The following is a 17,159-nucleotide window of genomic DNA, read 5'->3' on the forward strand; positions in this document are numbered from 1 at the left end:
AGCTCAGATCCTGGCTACATGCAAATTATTCTGTCCTTGGCCCAGTGCATCATGGGAACAGGGCAGACCAAACTACCAAGCCAATTCTTTAACTGGAAAGGAAACAAGCTTCCGGGGACCGGTTTCTGGCATTACAGCCGTCTTCGGCCCGGCTTGCTTGAATCCTGATGGTGCAGTGAGCAAGGGACTCATGTCTGAGTATACCCTTCCACGCTTATGGTGGACAAAACGATTCAGAAAAGGGGGTGGTGATGGACAGTGTATCTGAATTAAGCAGAACACTCCTACCCAGTCAACAGATCAGGGCTTGATCCATCACCGTTTTTTAGCTCACTGCACCATCCCAGCTCAGAACCTGGCTACATGCAAATTAGTCTGTCCCTGGCCCAGTGCATCATGGGAACAGGGCAGACCAAACTACCAAGCCAATTCTTTAACTGGAAAGGAAACAAGCTTCCGGGGACCGGTTTCTGGCATTACAGCCGTCTTCGGCCCGGCTTGCTTGAATCCTGATGGTGCAGTGAGCAAGGGACTCATGTCTGAGTATACCCTTCCACGCTTATGGTGGACAAAACGATTCAGAAAAGGGGGTGGTGATGGACAGAGTATCTGAATTAAGCAGAACACTCCTACCCAGTCAACAGATCAGGGCTTGATCCATCACCTTTTTTCTAGCTCACTGCACCATCCCAGCTCAGAACCTGGCTACATGCAATTTAGTCTGTCCCTGGCCCAGTGCATCATGGGAACAGGGCAGACCAAACTATCAAGCCAATTCTTTAACTGGAAAGGAAACAAGCTTCCGGGGACCGGTTTCTGGCATTACAGCCGTCTTCGGCCCGGCTTGCTTGAATCCTGATGGTGCAGTGAGCAAGGGACTCATGTCTGAGTATACCCTTCCACGCTTATGGTGGACAAAACGATTCAGAAAAGGGGGTGGTGATGGACAGAGTATCTGAATTAAGCAGAACACTCCTACCCAGTCAACAGATCAGGGCTAGATCCATCACCGTTTTTTAGCTCACTGCACCATCCCAGCTCAGAACCTGGCTACATGCATATTAGTCTGTCCCTGGCCCAGTGCATCATGGGAACAGGGCAGACCAAACTACCAAGCCAATTCTTTAACTGGAAAGGAAACAAGCTTCCGGGGACCGGTTTCTGGCATTACAGCCGTCTTCGGCCCGGCTTGCTTGAATCCTGATGGTGCAGTGAGCAAGGGACTCATGTCTGAGTATACCCTTCCACGCTTATGGTGGACAAAACGATTCAGAAAAGGGGGTGGTGATGGACAGAGTATCTGAATTAAGCAGAACACTCCTACCCAGTCAACAGATCAGGGCTTGATCCATCACCGTTTTTTAGCTCACTGCACCATCCCAGCTCAGAACCTGGCTACATGCAAATTAGTCCGTCCCTGGCCCAGTGCATCATGGGAACAGGGCAGACCAAACTACCAAGCCAATTCTTTAACTGGAAAGGAAACAAGCTTCCGGGGACCGGTTTCTGGCATTACAGCCGTCTTCGTCCCGGCTTGCTTGAATCTTGATGGTGCAGTGAGCAAGGGACTCATGTCTGAGTATACGCTTCCACGCTTATGGTGGACAAAACGATTCAGAAAAGGGGGTGGTGATGGACAGAGTATCTGAATTAAGCAGAACACTCCTACCCAGTCAACAGATCAGGGCTTGATCCATCACCGTTTTTTAGCTCACTGCACCATCCCAGCTCAGAACCTGGCTACATGCAATTTAGTCTGTCCCTGGCCCAGTGCATCATGGGAACAGGGCAGACCAAACTACCAAGCCAATTCTTTAACTGGAAAGGAAACAAGCTTCCGGGGACCGGTTTCTGGCATTACAGCCATCTTCGGCCCGGCTTGCTTGAATCCTGATGGTGCAGTGAGCAAGGGACTTACGTCTGAGTATACCCTTCCACGCTTATGGTGGACAAAACGATTCAGAAAAGGGGGTGGTGATGGACAGAGTATCTGAATTAAGCAGAACACTCCTACCCAGTCAACAGATCAGGGCTTGATCCATCACCGTTTTTTAGCTCACTGCACCATCCCAGCTCAGAACCTGGCTACATGCAAATTAGTCTGTCCCTGGCCCAGTGCATCATGGGAACAGGGCAGACCAAACTACCAAGCCAATTCTTTAACTGGAAAGGAAACAAGCTTCCGGGGACCGGTTTCTGGCATTACAGCCATCTTCGGGCCGGCTTGCTTGAATCCTGATGGTGCAGTGAGCAAGAGACTCATGTCTGAGTATACCCTTCCACGCTTATGGTGGACAAAACGATTCAGAAAAGGGGGTGGTGATGGACAGAGTATCTGAATTAAGCAGAACACTCCTACCCAGTCAACAGATCAGGGCTTGATCCATCACCGTTTTTTAGCTCACTGCACCATCCCAGCTCAGAACCTGGCTACATGCAAATTAGTCTGTCCCTGGCCATGGCCCAGTGCATCATGGGAACAGGGCAGACCAAACTACCAAGCCAATTCTTTAACTGGAAAGGAAACAAGCTTCCGTGGTAGGAGTATTCTGCTTAATTCAGATACTCTGTCCATCACCACCCCCTTTTCTGAATCAATTTTGTCCACCATAAGCGTGGAAGGGTATACTCAGATGTGAGTCCCTTGCTCATTGCACCATCAGGATTCAAGCAAGCCGGGCCGATGACGGCAGAAATGCCAGAAAATGGTCCCCGGAAGCTTGTTTCCTTCCCAGTATAAGAATTGGCTTGGTAGTTTGGTTTGCCCTGTTCCCATCATGCACTGGGACAGGAACAGACTAATTTGCATGTAGCCAGGTTCTGAGCTGGGATGGTGCAGTGAGCTAAAAAACGGTGATGGATCAAGCCCTGATCTTTGGACTGGGTAAGAGTGGTCTGCTTAATTCAGACACTCTGTTCATCACCCCCTTTGCTATACTTCAGGAAGCTGAAGCTTGCACTGCTGCTGATTTGTTTTGCAGAAGAAAGTTTGTTTTGCTGCTGCCCAGTTATGACCTGTCCCAACATTAAAGGAATTGTCCGTTGTGGCTGCCCACGCTGTAGAAATTCTGTGAAGAAGGGAAGCTTGCACTCCTGTTCCCTTGCTGCACCGGTAAAGCTTGCATAGCAGCCGCCCTTTCTTCACCTTTTCTCCCAGACAGTGCAGTTTGCAGTACCTATCCATGTTGTGCCTGTGTTGTGTAAGTGACAGAAACTTTGTTCTATTTCACCTGCTGACGTCACCTGTCAAGTGCTGATTATTTCTGTAGGTGAAGCTTGAACTGTTGTTGTCCATATTTTTCCTGTGTTGTGTGTTAGTGGACATTGTTATAAAACTTTTCAGGATAGAAAAGCCAAAAAGACTGGCATTGGCAAAGCTATTTTTAATGCATCATGTGTATGAAAGATAGCTCTCCCAAACGATGTGTGTATTTTTGGGTTTTGCAGGTTAACTGGGCAGCCTATTTTCTGTATGGACTAAACCACTTTGTAAAAATGTAAAACACAACTGCCGAATGGCTCTGTGCCAGGTGTGTGACACCTCAGGGAGGCTTAACTTTTTTGCAAAGTTCACTTTGTATTTTCTGATTTGTTGAGCCTATACATGCAGCGCTGAAACAAAAAGTACAAGTCTCAGAATGCAGCAAGCCATTTCCTAAAAGCATAGAGTACGCCATCCATAGTATCACAAATAGTTCAGTGTGAGTGATAGCATTCTGCCCTTTCATAAGGATCACATCCACACACACAGTACTTCACTTTGGTGTCACGAGACTAGTATGGCAATGTGTGCTTTTTGAGGCCAAACAATATTTTTACTTTTAGCTATTTGTTTTTTATTAGATTGATGAGGGGTCAGCAATTTTGCAAAAACCATGACGGAATACAACAAACATTGACAAACTCAAAAGGCTGATGAATGACACCAGAACTATTGCCTTTGCCAGTGTTTGTTTTTTACTACTGCTTGTCTGGGAAACTCTTTGTTTACTCTTCCGGATGAGGTGGAGGCATGTTGGCTTGGTAATGGGCACTGAGAAGAAAACAGGTGCCAGACAGTCACTGGCCTCCCCAAATCTAAACATTTACAGAGTAGCTGGTATGTACCCAGAGGGTGAGTCCATGGGTCGGGGTTAGCCTGCACTGTGGACACTTGTGCATCTACACAGCAAGCACATGACCTTCATGTCTTGTCAGAGCAGCCTGCAGGACCCCGGAGAGAGGGCAGGCAGCAGTTGCAATGGCAACGGAGCCCAAGGCTGCGAAGGAACCACTTCACTCAAATTAGTGGCCATTTTTTACCACCAAACCAGGGGATGGGGGCTTCATCTCTTTGCAACCACTGTGGCCCATGGCACCCTTGCTATGCCACGAACAGTCTTTGCAGCTTTCGTGGGGGGAACTTGCACGTCAGTTAGGGCATAAGTCCTAAAAAAAAAAGAAGTGGGAGGACGCTCCAAGTTAGGTGATGTCACCGGAGTGACGTGACAACAGAAAGTGATGTCACGAAAGGTAGTCTCCTCTCATTACAGGGCATGCTACACATCAGTGGGGATCAGATACAGCGCCCTTCTTCATGTAGTGACTCCCCTGAGTGAGGTGAGGCAAGGGGGAGGGGGGATCACTATATCACAGTTCACAGTATCACAGCAAAGACCTTCGGCGCACTCACACATACACCAAACGCACAACAAGGACCTTTAGTGGTAAAATAGAACTGGTTTGTAACGCCATAATTGTTCAACTTTTTGGCAGGGGGGACGGTGTCCACCCTGTAAAATCCTGGAAAATACGTGGGGGGACGCCATCCATCCGCGTGGTACCCCGACTCGAGCCCTGATGTCAGTGATATAACACCTTGTCTTGAGGAGGTTCACAGGGACGGCTCCTCCATGTGGGCAGAGAAGCATCGCCCCAGTGCTTTCTCACAGTGCAACAAGCAGAAACATAAAATGGTATTAATAACTACAATTTTATGTTTTTGCTTCTTGCACTGTGAGAAAGCAGAAGGGTTTGGTTGTGGGTGGGGAGGAGTGGCTTGCCCACTCTGAGGGAGCTGACTGTTTGGTCTGCCCCAGGGCTGACCAAACCAGTCATATGCACTCTGCATTTTCTCCTTGTAGGGTGTATGCAGCCTACATGGAGAAAATGGCCTGCCCATAGACGCCTGTGTGGTCGGCGTCCCAGCCAATCACAATGCTGCCAATGCAGCGTTGTGATTGACTAATTGCTAAGGGGTGGAGAGGAGGTCTGCCTGGGCTGCTTCCTGTGAGGAGCAGAGACGACGCAGGACCGGAGCAGGCCGGTGAAGGTAAGTTAACTTTTTTTTAAATTATTAAAACCCCGAGCCCCCCCACGTTACCCCCTCCCCGTGCGATCTCCTTTACCCGCCCGCTCCCCCCCACCCGCGAGTCATGCCGGCCGCGACTTGTGGTTCAGCCATGCGAAGGTTGCAAATGTGCTGGTGAAAGTCACTGCGGCAGGAAGTGGAATCTTGCACGGCTGAACATCAAAGACCAGCTTTCACATGAGACTTCCAGGGTGCCATAATTGGCAAATTCGGCCTTGGTTTGTGGGATTTTCTCTGAGTTTCGAGCATTGTAAATCTTACCTGTCGCAGCCGCATAAAAGGAGACAAGCACCTCTCTCGACCTGTGCTCACCTGCCATGTGTTTGAAGTGAGTAGCAAACGGTGTAACAAGCTTTGTACGGCTGGCCGTGACATCGAGAATAATGGTTTTCAGTTTGACCCTTTTAGGAGCGCTTAAACCACTTTTCTATTTAAGTGACAAGATAGAATTTAGCTTGCAGCGTGTGATTTCCAAAGAATAGGACCGTTCTTGGCCTGACTCTATCATATTTTACTTCACAGGTTCCAGGTCACCGGTGCCAATGAGGAAGGGAGCTGTGGAACCACGAAGAGGACATCAACCTATTCTGAAAGCTGTCTCGTGGAGGCAAACTGGGCCTGTGAGAAGGACGCAAAGAGACCATTGACTCTAGAGAGTGTCTTCTGTGGGAGTGGCAACAAAGCGGCCTGACTGACCATGTGGAGACAGCTGACCAGTCAGCAGAGCTTCTCTGTAATCATCCAAGGAGCAGTCAACAATTCAGCAGAGTTGTTTATTTCTTACTTTATATGGAGTGTTCCCTTCTTTTAAAAGATAGATAATTAATTCATTAAAGACGTCTGTAGACCAACACCCCACACCGTGCACTTGTATCTAAACACAGTGAACCATGCAGGATCACACCCCGCTCCCCCCTCGCAGGACGCGCTTCTGCATGGGGTTCTCTCTCGGATCCATCGCTCACTGTTTGTTGAGTTACAATGTTTCACCTCTCTTAGCTGGAGGCGCCAAGGATGGTCGCAATAGAAATCTTAGTGCCTGATTTAGATCTCGGTAGATGGGTTACTCCGTCACAAAGGTGATGGATATGCCGTCATCTAAAATATAAATCCCATGGGATGTAATTGGATTTATATTTCACAGGACGGTATATCAGTTACAGTTGTGATGGAGTAACCCATCCGCCGAGATCTAAATCAGCCCTCAGTCAACTCAAAATAACTGAATATTCTCCCCCAGGTAGAGTCAGGCAGTTTTGGAAAGTTTGGACCTGGCCTTTTCATTTATAATCTGTGACGTTCTTGGTTACATCAGCTCACTGCAATGAGATGTGAAGCTATGAACACATCTCACAGCGGAAAGGCCACGAGGATGTCTTCTTGGTTCCCTAGTGGTTGGAGGGCCACTGAGGAAAAACTATTACCATTAAAGAGGCTCAAAAAAGATCCACGTAGGAAAAGGTTTTAAGTGGCTTCCACCGCCGCGGCAGCAATAATGGGAGAGCTCAGTTGGGACTGACTTTCATACTGAAGTCTTCTTGAATGAGTAGATTGTGAGAGAGAGCATTCCTACCTGCTCATTGGTAATATCTACCATTTCAGAGTGTTCAGGATGAAATAAAGTGATCGTTCTGAAGTGCTTTCAGTATAATGCAGAATGTTATACTTTGCTTACATGACAAGAATAACATTTCCTAGGGGTATAAAAAGTGATGAGAAAGTTAAAACGTGACCGACTCCTTGTTCAACCATTGCTGTCTAAGATGAGATCTCAGGAGCATCCTTTCCCTCCGCAGCCTTGAAGCAGAGGCGCCTTGAAGCTGCACAGATCTGAGCATATTCTTCATGCTGCGGGGTAGCATCAAACACAGGCTACAAACCATGAAAACTTGTCAGTAACAGAATCATTTACATATGTCTTAAACTAAAACATGCGAAAAAAGAACAGCAAATGTAATCTAAAGTTACAGGAACACCCACAAAGTAGGTGGGTAATTACCGCAGAGCGACTATAACTGAATTGGGCAGTAAGCCCACTTGTCCTAACATTATTACAGGCCTGCTTAATAACTTTTCATATATAGCAGTATAATGCTCCAGGTGTCGGTTAACAATCAAAGTAATAGCAGCCTTAATGCACTCAGTAGTCAAAAGTACTCAGCATACAATAAACTCAACACAATAAATCAACAATTTCACGACAAAGTGTGCAACGGGTGAGAGGCCCTGCAAGCCTACTGTGGCATGACATGAAAAGAATATATCCAGACAGTGATCTGGAATGACCCAATGCACCACGAAAGGCGTCAAGGACGCTTCAACAATTATAAGCTATGGTAATGAGTACAGTTTTTAGCTCAATAAATCATAGTCGGAACAGCATCAAATGAAAAAGTGCACAAAGTAATTCACAAAATAGCAAAATAGCACATCTTGGTGTCTTGTTTCCGAAGAAGTTTAATTCACATTCTACAAGATCAAATGAGTAGAACATAAACGCAGTGCTTCACAGCAGCATCCAAATGTTTAAAAATCCCAATGCATTTCGGGCATAACGGGATAGCCCTTCATCAGGGGAATCTACCAACAATAGAAATCATAGTCTTAGTAGTAATCTATAATAATACACAGAACTCAGCAATAAGAGTAGAGGACCCTGCTCAATGTTAAAGCAAAGTGGCAAAGCGCAGAAGAGTGTCAAACCGCAAAGAAACTAAGTGCAAATAATCAAAGTAGAAAAATGTGCAATGAAACAACATGCAGTGCTAAGCGTCACCGTGCAATCTATACCCTGCTAACATCCACTGGACTGAGACACCCAATACACATGCTCAAAGTGAAAAATAATCACTATGGTGAAAAGAGAAAAATAGTACCATCGTAAAACTTACTGGCAAACCAAAGACTAGACGTCCTATAAATTCCGGAAGCACACTGAAAACGTGAAACCTCAGAGTTACTGATGTTGACATGAGAGACCAAAGTCTTTAAAGAAAGGTACAGTTACAGAATTAAACAACACGTACTCACCAACAGCAAGAAGTATTGGTGACTTCACTAACAACGGTGAAGTACATGGAGGAATTACTCACACACGACGTCTGTGCAATAACCAGGTGTCGGTTAGACAGTGACGTACCCTGGCACCTTTGGAATTCAAAGTCTGTGTAGATTCTCAAGGAGTTGCCACATCATGCCACCCCCCAGGCCTCTCTTTGCACCCCACAAAGTACTTGTAACTTAATATCCCCATCCCCTGATTTGGCCAGTAATGTTTGTTTTCTGGTTATGTTGACCATAAAGATTTCAAAGAACTGACAACTAATGAACAGAAAGGTAATGTAATATTCCAACGCCCTTACAATATTATGATTAGACCCGTTTAGAATAAAACTCTGTGTGTGGAACAAGCGGGTGATAATTCATAGATCTCTTGGTCATGGCCAACTCCACAACCAAGTCTACGCATGACAGGGTGCAGTCTGTTGAGCACATCTTTTGTCTCATACATTTGGTGATACAGACTTGTCTTCCATCACCCGGCTGCCATGGAAACAGTTATAAAGGAGGAGTTGATCTTGAACACTCCTCACCTGACCCTTGGTTCAGATACTTGATATATTCTCTTGGTGCTGCAGGTGCCTCCTGGTGCAATCCAGTGATACCTTCATGGAAGCATCACCTCTTCCTGAAAGATACTAGCTGAATGGGGGCAGCTTAGTAGATTCTGTTGAGGACAACCTCCCTTATCAAGCAGTAGGAAACATGAATTGGTGTCTGGTACCAAACGAAATGAGCACATATCCCCAGTCCTAAAATCTCTTAAGTGGTGGAATTCTGTTAATGATTGTTATTCTGGTGCACAAAGCTCTGCATCTCAATAATCCCAGATAACTAGCTCAAAAGCTTGAATTATCATGTGGTGGTAGAGCCTCAAGAAGCGCTAACACTTTACTCCTGAAACCACTCATCCTTAGCAAAAAGAGAACTTGTCACCGAGCCTTCTCTTGCGCAGCCCCAAGGATATGGAACTCTCTTTTCGAAGAATCTCCTCACCGGCTGCTTTCAAACTGGAAGCCAAAAGAGTCCTAATGAATACATTTTTACCATAATTGGGCTAGGTTTCTCCTTCTTGAAGCCAGTGATCCTACATTCACTGTACAAACATTTGAGGCTGTTCTTCCTTACCGCATAATGTGCCTTCCTGTGTAGCCTGCTATATACCTGTTTATTGTATTACTCATATTGTATTACTCCTCCTGTCTTATCTGCCTTCTAATGATGTGATTATTCCTTGGTTTTTTTTGTATTCTCACTCGATGTCGTCACTGCTCTTATGTCCTTCCTTCCATCATTTTTATAAAGCCCTCTGATATCCTTCGGGATCCAGTTCGCGCTATTTAAAAACTTTATAAATAAATGAACATTGTGGTTCTGCTGTGTCACAATGATGCCTGTGTAACAGAACCTCAGTTGAAGCCTTCAATGACTTCATCATTTCACTTTAAATTCTGTGCCAAGTTGAGATCCGCACTCCTCACACCCATAGTGGTGGCCACTTGGATCCATCAAGGGAGACCGACATTCCTGTTTTTGCCATTTCCTGAAGAATGTTTTAGCATTTTTGCAATTGTTTTCATAAGCCTTACGAGTAAGAGGCAAGATGCTCTGCAGGATGAATGTATTATTATGTTGGAGTGAGTAGGACCACTTGCTAAAGAATGTTGGCTCTTTTTATTAAAATATATCAGTTAAAATGTGCCTTGATATATTGATTTTATTTTACAATTGCCTTGTTTTTCTTGTAAGTGTCAAATAAATATATTATGACCATTACTATCACTCACCAGCGCACAGAGTTCTTCTGATGGTGGCCGGACTCTCTTCACCTCTACCAGGTAAATGCCCATACAACAGGTTGGGGGCGTCAGAATGAAGTATGACATGTGGTGTTGGAGTTTCCACAATTGATTACTACATAGTTTTACGATTTCAAGCCAATTTTTCCCTTGCTACGTTCTCCAGGTTTTCCAATCTGTTAAATATGTATACTTCATTCAATATGACTGCTTGGTGTCTGTAGTCCTTTCTTAGTGTCCCTGCCTTCTCCACCTCCCATACTACCTAAGAGTGTTCTATCTTGTGTGTGAATATTCCAGCCTTGGCAGTTGATGGTCTGGTCAGCTGTGAGGTTTACTGCTCTGCTGTCTTATTCTATGTAACTTAATAAATCCATCTTAATAACCTGAAGACGTGTCCTGCTACCTACTTAATTTATTTGCAACATTTTGGTGACATCTGAAGCTGACCAGACCAGACCAGAAGAGCAGACCAGAAGAGCAGACCAAGAATAACTGCGCAGCATGAGCAGTACCTCACAACAAAGAACCCACTTAACTGCAGCCAGAAACAACAGGAAAGCAATTATAAAATCTTCAAACCGTCAAAAGCTTGTAGACATTAGCTGCAAACTAGAAGGAAAGTCAACCAAACAAGTGTGGGAGATATTAGTCGTCAGTTAGTGAAACGCGTGAAAATATACATAAAGCAACTGTGAGTAACTGAGTAATTTGAAAAACATCATGATACTGCAGCAATAGCCTTTATGTAAAATTCTGTCATCTCAAAGAAAACCTCTTTAAGGTGAAAATGTTAACTTTAGTAATCTGCCACGTGTATTACCCTGTTACTGGCTGAACAAGTGACAATAGACCTTAAAAAAAAAAAAAGAGGAAATAAGGGACGATGTATTCAAACTAATGCAGCTATTTATTCGGAGAAAGAAAACTGTCAAATAATACAACAAATTAAAAGTTCAGTTCCTAAGCAAGCCTATGTCATGAACGTGATATGCTAATAAAGCATTTCAACTTGGAGGTTACTGAAGAAACAAGTGTTTGAAGGTCCAGTCACTATTAAGCCAGGTGAGCCATTTTACTCACATTAACTGTCGACTGTCTTACCCTTTGAGTGCAGAGAGATCCTTCCACTGAGAAATCATTTGTGCTCTGATGACGCATGAGAATCCTCGTTGGTCCAAGTGGTGGTGCTGTGACTTCGGTGTTCTAGCATCCATTTCCAGCATTTTCTCGGAGCTGTAAGTGACGTGAAAGGTCACGACGTGGGAGTAGCGTGAAACGTCAGGATGCCACGCAGGGTAGCCATCTTCCTGTTTGGTGCTTATAGTAACAGAAACAATGCAACGCTGCTGACTACTCATCTTGAACATGGAGCCCGTGTCGCGTCATTCCGGTCCGATGCACTGTGCTACGTGTTCTAAGTTATTGGTTCAAATTGCAAGAGGCAGGCTATTTTGAGGTAAGAGTAGTGCCAGCGGAATTTATGTATTGTATTGTGTATTTTTGGACAGTTGCAGTTTGAGTAACTTTTTATGGGAATCTGTCATATCGCAAAGTTGGGAAGTGACAAAGGTTTAGAACTTACGACATGACATGTCCTTGAACTTGAAAACACGAAGCAGACAAGATTTCCTTTTGTTTTCGAGGCGTATTTGTGAAAGGGAAGAACAGTAATTAATTCCAGCCTTCGCAAGATTTTTGTACACAAGTTCACACAGTTACTCAGTGAAATCCTTGACAACACTGCCACCTTGTGAATTTTAGAAACATTTTATGTTTGCTCATTTTTATTAAATGAAGAATTAAAAATTTGCAAACATTTGTGACAAGAATTTTCAATTCTATTAAGGACACGGAGGCGAGGATTATGCTTTCTCGATTTCTTTACTACAAACAGCAGCCAATAGGAATACAGTAAAGAAAAGGAATACTACAAATCCCATGAGCACTTAGGCAACCATAGAGACTACATCCCTATATAAACAACCATAGAGGGTATGACTTCCTCTTTCTTCGTCCAGTAAAGTTAATCAGTCAAAAGTCAATTCAAGTGGTACCGCAGAACAGCCTGGAGGAAACATCCGAAGGCAACAGGAGAACGACCAGCAGAAGATGTCCCAATGAACCAAGGACCAGGAGACTGGAGCAGGAGAACACAACATATCCAGAATCCGAAATGCTGGAAACCGATGCAGGAGTGTATTGAAGAAAAACCTCACTTCTGTTCAGAACCTGAAAGAAAATCAGAGCCGTAATACACCATCCCAGTACCATGGAAGGTAAAAGTACAAAGGGCAGGGAAAAAATGCAAGAAAACATTCTAGAGCGATGTCATAGCAATGATAACATACATGAGAAATGCAGTAAAATACATTTGGGTGGGATAATCCTCGCCTCCGTGTCCTTAATAGAATTGAAAATTCTTGTCACAAATGTTTGCAAATTTTAATTCTATGGCAGGACAGGAGGCTCAGATTATGCTTGTTCAAAGCTGAGCCACCACAAAAGAAGCAATATCCACAATAGGCTTGAAATAAAACGTTTTAAACACAGAATCGGAAGACCAATCAGCGGCCTTCATGATGTCCATCAGACTCACCCCAACAGTAAAAGCCTTAGAAGCCATGGCTCCCCGAGCGGAATGGGCTCCAAAAATGGAGACATCAATTCCAGCCTCAGACATAAGCCAACGCACCCAGCGCGCCAGGGTAGCCGGCACCACAGGCTTTAAAAGGTTTTTGCAAAGCAATTAGCAATTGACCAGACAAATTTTGTCGAAAAGGAGCAGTACTTACCTCATAGTCCTTTATACATTGGACCACACATAACTGTGGATTCTGTGGAAAAGATGGATACGTCACAGAAGACATATTACATTTGGTGCGCCGGGAAATTGTAAAAGTGACCCCGTCCGGAGAGAACGAACGCCCTGCGAGATCCAACGCCCGCACATCCGAAATGCGTTTGCAAGACATCAAACAAAGTAACATTGTCAACTTTGCTGAAAGTTGCTTTCGAGACAAAGAGGAGTTGGGAGGCCAAGCCTCCAAAAAACGTAAAACAATGGAGACATCCCAAAGAGCAACATAGAAGAAGTGTGGCTCACTGGTTAGAGGAGGCAGACCCTGAAGCAGAGGTCAGACCAGGGTTCAATTCCCGACGCGGCAGGGTCTTGAGCCCAAATGTCCACGGACTCGATAATTCTCGCTTCAGTGCCCACTCTAATCATGGGTTCACACTCTGCAACTCTGGGCATTAGCTTGCTTAATCTCCACAACGGCCCCCCCGCGGCGGGATGCCTGGCTTTCACCTTGGGGATGCCCAGTATGGGTTATCTCACAGGGAAAAGCCAGGACGGGTTCCCAAGGCAAGCGCCGAGATGCCCCAGGGTGATTCGAGCGCTATATAAGAACATACAAAAAAAAACCCCAAAAAAACATACTTTGGACAAGGCGGTTTTACCAGCCGAATGCCACGAAGTAACTTAGAAATCAAGGGATGTTCCCCAACAGGCTTCCCGTCAACAAAGTCGTGGCCCGCAGAGACCGCAGAGTGAAAAGAATTGACCGTCCTATAGGCAGAACCAGAAGAAGCTATGGAAGCTAGAAAATTAACCACTAAAGTAACATCCACTGAAGCGGGATCCAAATCCCGTTCAGAACACCAAAGACACCATAGTCGCCAAGCTGATGCATAACGCTTGTGCGTGTTGGGGCCCAAGCTTCACCGATCAATCGTGCAGCGTCTTCAGATAAGCCTAGGACTTTCCAGCGTTCCCCGAAATCCGCCACGCAACCAACCGGAGCTGACCCGACTGAATCAGAGGATGCGGATTGAGCAGAGGGTCCAACAACAAGTTCCACTTCTGGGGAAGAAGGAACGGCGTCGAGAAGCTCAGGTCCAGAAGATCCGGAAACCAAGCCTGAGCCCTCCAAAGAGGAGCTATCAGAATGATCTCTGACTGGAAGTGATTTGTCCGAGCCAAGACCCGTGGAATCATCGCGAACGGGGGAAACGCATAGCAGGGATGAGGAGGCCAAATCTGAAGAAACGCATCCATGGCCAGAGCCTCCGGATCCGGACGCCAACTGTAAAACTTGGGCAGTTGGGCATTGAGGCGAGAGGCGAACAGATCCATCCAAGGCTGACCCCAAATGCGAGAGAGGCTCCGAAATACCCTGGGGTGAAGCCGCCAATCGCTGAAGTCCAGCAGATGGCGAGAATTCCAATCGGCCACCTGATTCTCGCGGCCCGGGAGATACTCTGTAATAAGAGGGATCTTCCTCTGAAGGCAGAAGTGCCGGAAGTCCTTCACAATTTCAGCCAAGAGCTTCGTCCTCGTCCCTCCCAGTTTGTTCACATACCGAACCGCAGAGATGTTGTCCATGCGGAGGAGTATGCAACACTTGGTAGCCTGAGGAGCAAGACTGCGGATCGCAAACGAGCCTGCCAGGAGCTCCAAACAATTGATGTGAAGACTCAGTTCGTCCCGTGAGCAACGGCCACCCGTCATCACAGACCCGCACCGGGCTCCCCAACCCCAAAGACTTGCATCCTATTCCAGCACTATATCGGGGGTAGATCTGAACAGGGCTTTCCTGTTCCAAGCCTCCATGTGGTGGAGCCACCACACCATCTCTGACCTGGCGTCCGTCGACAGAGGAACAAGATCGGAATAGCGAAGACCTTTCTGTAAATGTCTGATTTTGAGTCGTTGAAGGGCCCGATAGTGTAAAGGACCCGGAAAGATCGCTTGAATGGACGAAGCCAACAGGCCGACAATCCGAGCGATCGATCTCAAGGACACAGTCTGTTTGGATAACAGTAATGTCAACTCCCGCCTGATAGACCTGATCTTCTGGGAAGACAAGAGCAGTTGGCAAGAGATTGAGTCGACCAGGAAACCCAAGAACTCTATCGACTGAGAGGGATGCAAAAGAGAATTTTGAGGATTCACTAGAAATCCTAGAGATTGCAAGAGCTCGATCGTCCAGGCCAAATGGGTTTGTAATCGGACAGGACACTGAGCCATCAATAGTATGTCATCGAGATACACTATCAGACGAACTCCGCGTGCCCTCAGCGACTCCACTACCGGCCGCAGAAGCTTCGTGAAGCACCACGGAGCGGACGAGAGGCCGAACGGGAGAACCGTGTACTCGAACCATGTCCCCAACCATTGGAATTTGAGGAAACAGCGATGAGGCTGGAAGATCGGGATCGACAAATAAGCGTCCTTCAAATCCAGGCGAACCATCCAGTCGCCTTCGCGAAGGAGATCCCTGAGAAGATGGATGCTCTCCATCTTGAAGTGGCGATAAACCACTCCGTTGTTGAATTCTTTGAGGTTGAGCACTAAGCGAGAGCCTCCCCCTTTCTTCTCCACCACGAAGACACTGCTGACGAACCCCTGAGGATGCAGGGAAGTCCGCACAATGGCCCCTTTGACCAGAAAGGATTCGATTTCTTTGGTGATGACGTCCTGATCTAGTTGGGAAAAAACAAGGGGTGAAGGGATGTGATTTTGATGGGGAGGTTGGTAAAACTAAGCATGGGCGAATTTTGCGAATCTGGCGTTCGCGAATTTGCGTATTTGCGAACTCGCAATCCACAAAATCCGCGAATTCTCGCGAATTTGTGGATTTTTTTGTTTTTATAGTGTTCGCAAGGATTTCTGCCAGTTCGCGAGGGTTTTGTACCAGTTCGCAATTGCGAACTTACTGGTCGGCACGCAACGGTCGCGAATATGTTGTTTCTACGTCTGGTTCATCATCACAGGTTCACAGCACCCTCTGTTTCAACACTGCCACCCTCTGTTTCACCCATGCCACCCTCTGGTACATCAATGCCACCCTCTGGTTCATCATCATCACTGTAGATTATGGGGGGAAAAAGCAAGCACACCTGCCCTGCTTCAACTGACATGAATTAATTTGGGGTTGATTTATTAATGTGTCACTGTTTTAAAATTCCAGTCTGGCACCTGCTTCCTTATCTGTAATTTGCTTTCTGTTGCAGTGCAATTTTTTTTCCAGGACCTTTGTGGCCTACTTGTAGCTATTCTATGATCCGGCTGTGAGGGCAGAGCAGGGTCATACAATTGTTGCAACTAGCAACTGAACTCTGGAGGGGCCCCAGTCAGGAAGCATTACAGGGAATGGTTACTAATGATGAATTTGAACTTTTGCACCTGCTGAGTGCTTTCAGTTTAGCAAAACTCATTTTTCTGCAGAACAGCAACTGTAATGCCCCAAAAAAACTTACTTGTGAAAGTTGATTTCTAATCCAAAAGTGATCCAAAGAAAGTCAAAAGGCCTCAAATCCAAAAAAGTGCAGGCAAATGTCAACCTGAGGAGTTATTCTGATAAAAATCATCATTTTCAGAAGGTCTATGCTGATTGCTAGTGGATTTCTTGTGCAGAATTGCAAATTTTGTAATTTCGCGAGTGCGAGATTGTTGCTGCCCGCCGCACCTACATTTTCACAATTGTGAGCTTACGCCGCATGCCGCAAAATTGTATCACCAAGAAAAAAAATCCGCTGCGTGCGAATTTGCGGATTTTCAGTAAATTCGCGAGCGTTCGCGGATCGCGAATTTACCGAAAATCCGCAAAATCCGCGAGCGGAACGGATTTTCCGCCCATGCTTAGGTAAAACTCTATCTGGTAACCTTGAACAGTCTGTAACACCCATGCATCGCTGGAGATTGTACGCCAATTCTGAAGGAAAAATTGCACTCTGCCCCCCAGGACAACCTTTTCGTAGGGAATCAAGCTCACCTGTGTTGGCGAAATCCTGACGTCCTCCCTGGTTTCCGCCATAGCCTCCTTTTGTGGCCTGCCCATGACCTTTGCGGGAGGGATAGAAATTTGACTTGGAACCGGAAGAATGTTGACCTCCTCCCTGCTGGGACTGATTGCCACGTTGCTGGCCAGATCCACGGCCGAACG

General features: G+C 46.0%; 1 protein-coding gene and 1 pseudogene across 1 annotated transcript in view; both read left to right on the top strand.

The window, feature by feature from the left end:
- LOC147668104 (killer cell lectin-like receptor subfamily B member 1B allele C) overlaps positions 1–12,415 on the top strand; it is a 58,637-nt pseudogene extending 46,222 nt beyond the window's left edge.
- The window catches only part of LOC147668103 (uncharacterized), a 414,401-nt gene that overhangs the window by 61,371 nt on the left and 335,871 nt on the right, over positions 1–17,159 (top strand). The window lies entirely within an intron of this gene.

Source organism: Lissotriton vulgaris, unplaced genomic scaffold (assembly GCF_964263255.1).
Source record: "Lissotriton vulgaris unplaced genomic scaffold, aLisVul1.2 SCAFFOLD_504, whole genome shotgun sequence".
Classification (NCBI taxonomy): Eukaryota; Metazoa; Chordata; class Amphibia; order Caudata; family Salamandridae; genus Lissotriton; species Lissotriton vulgaris.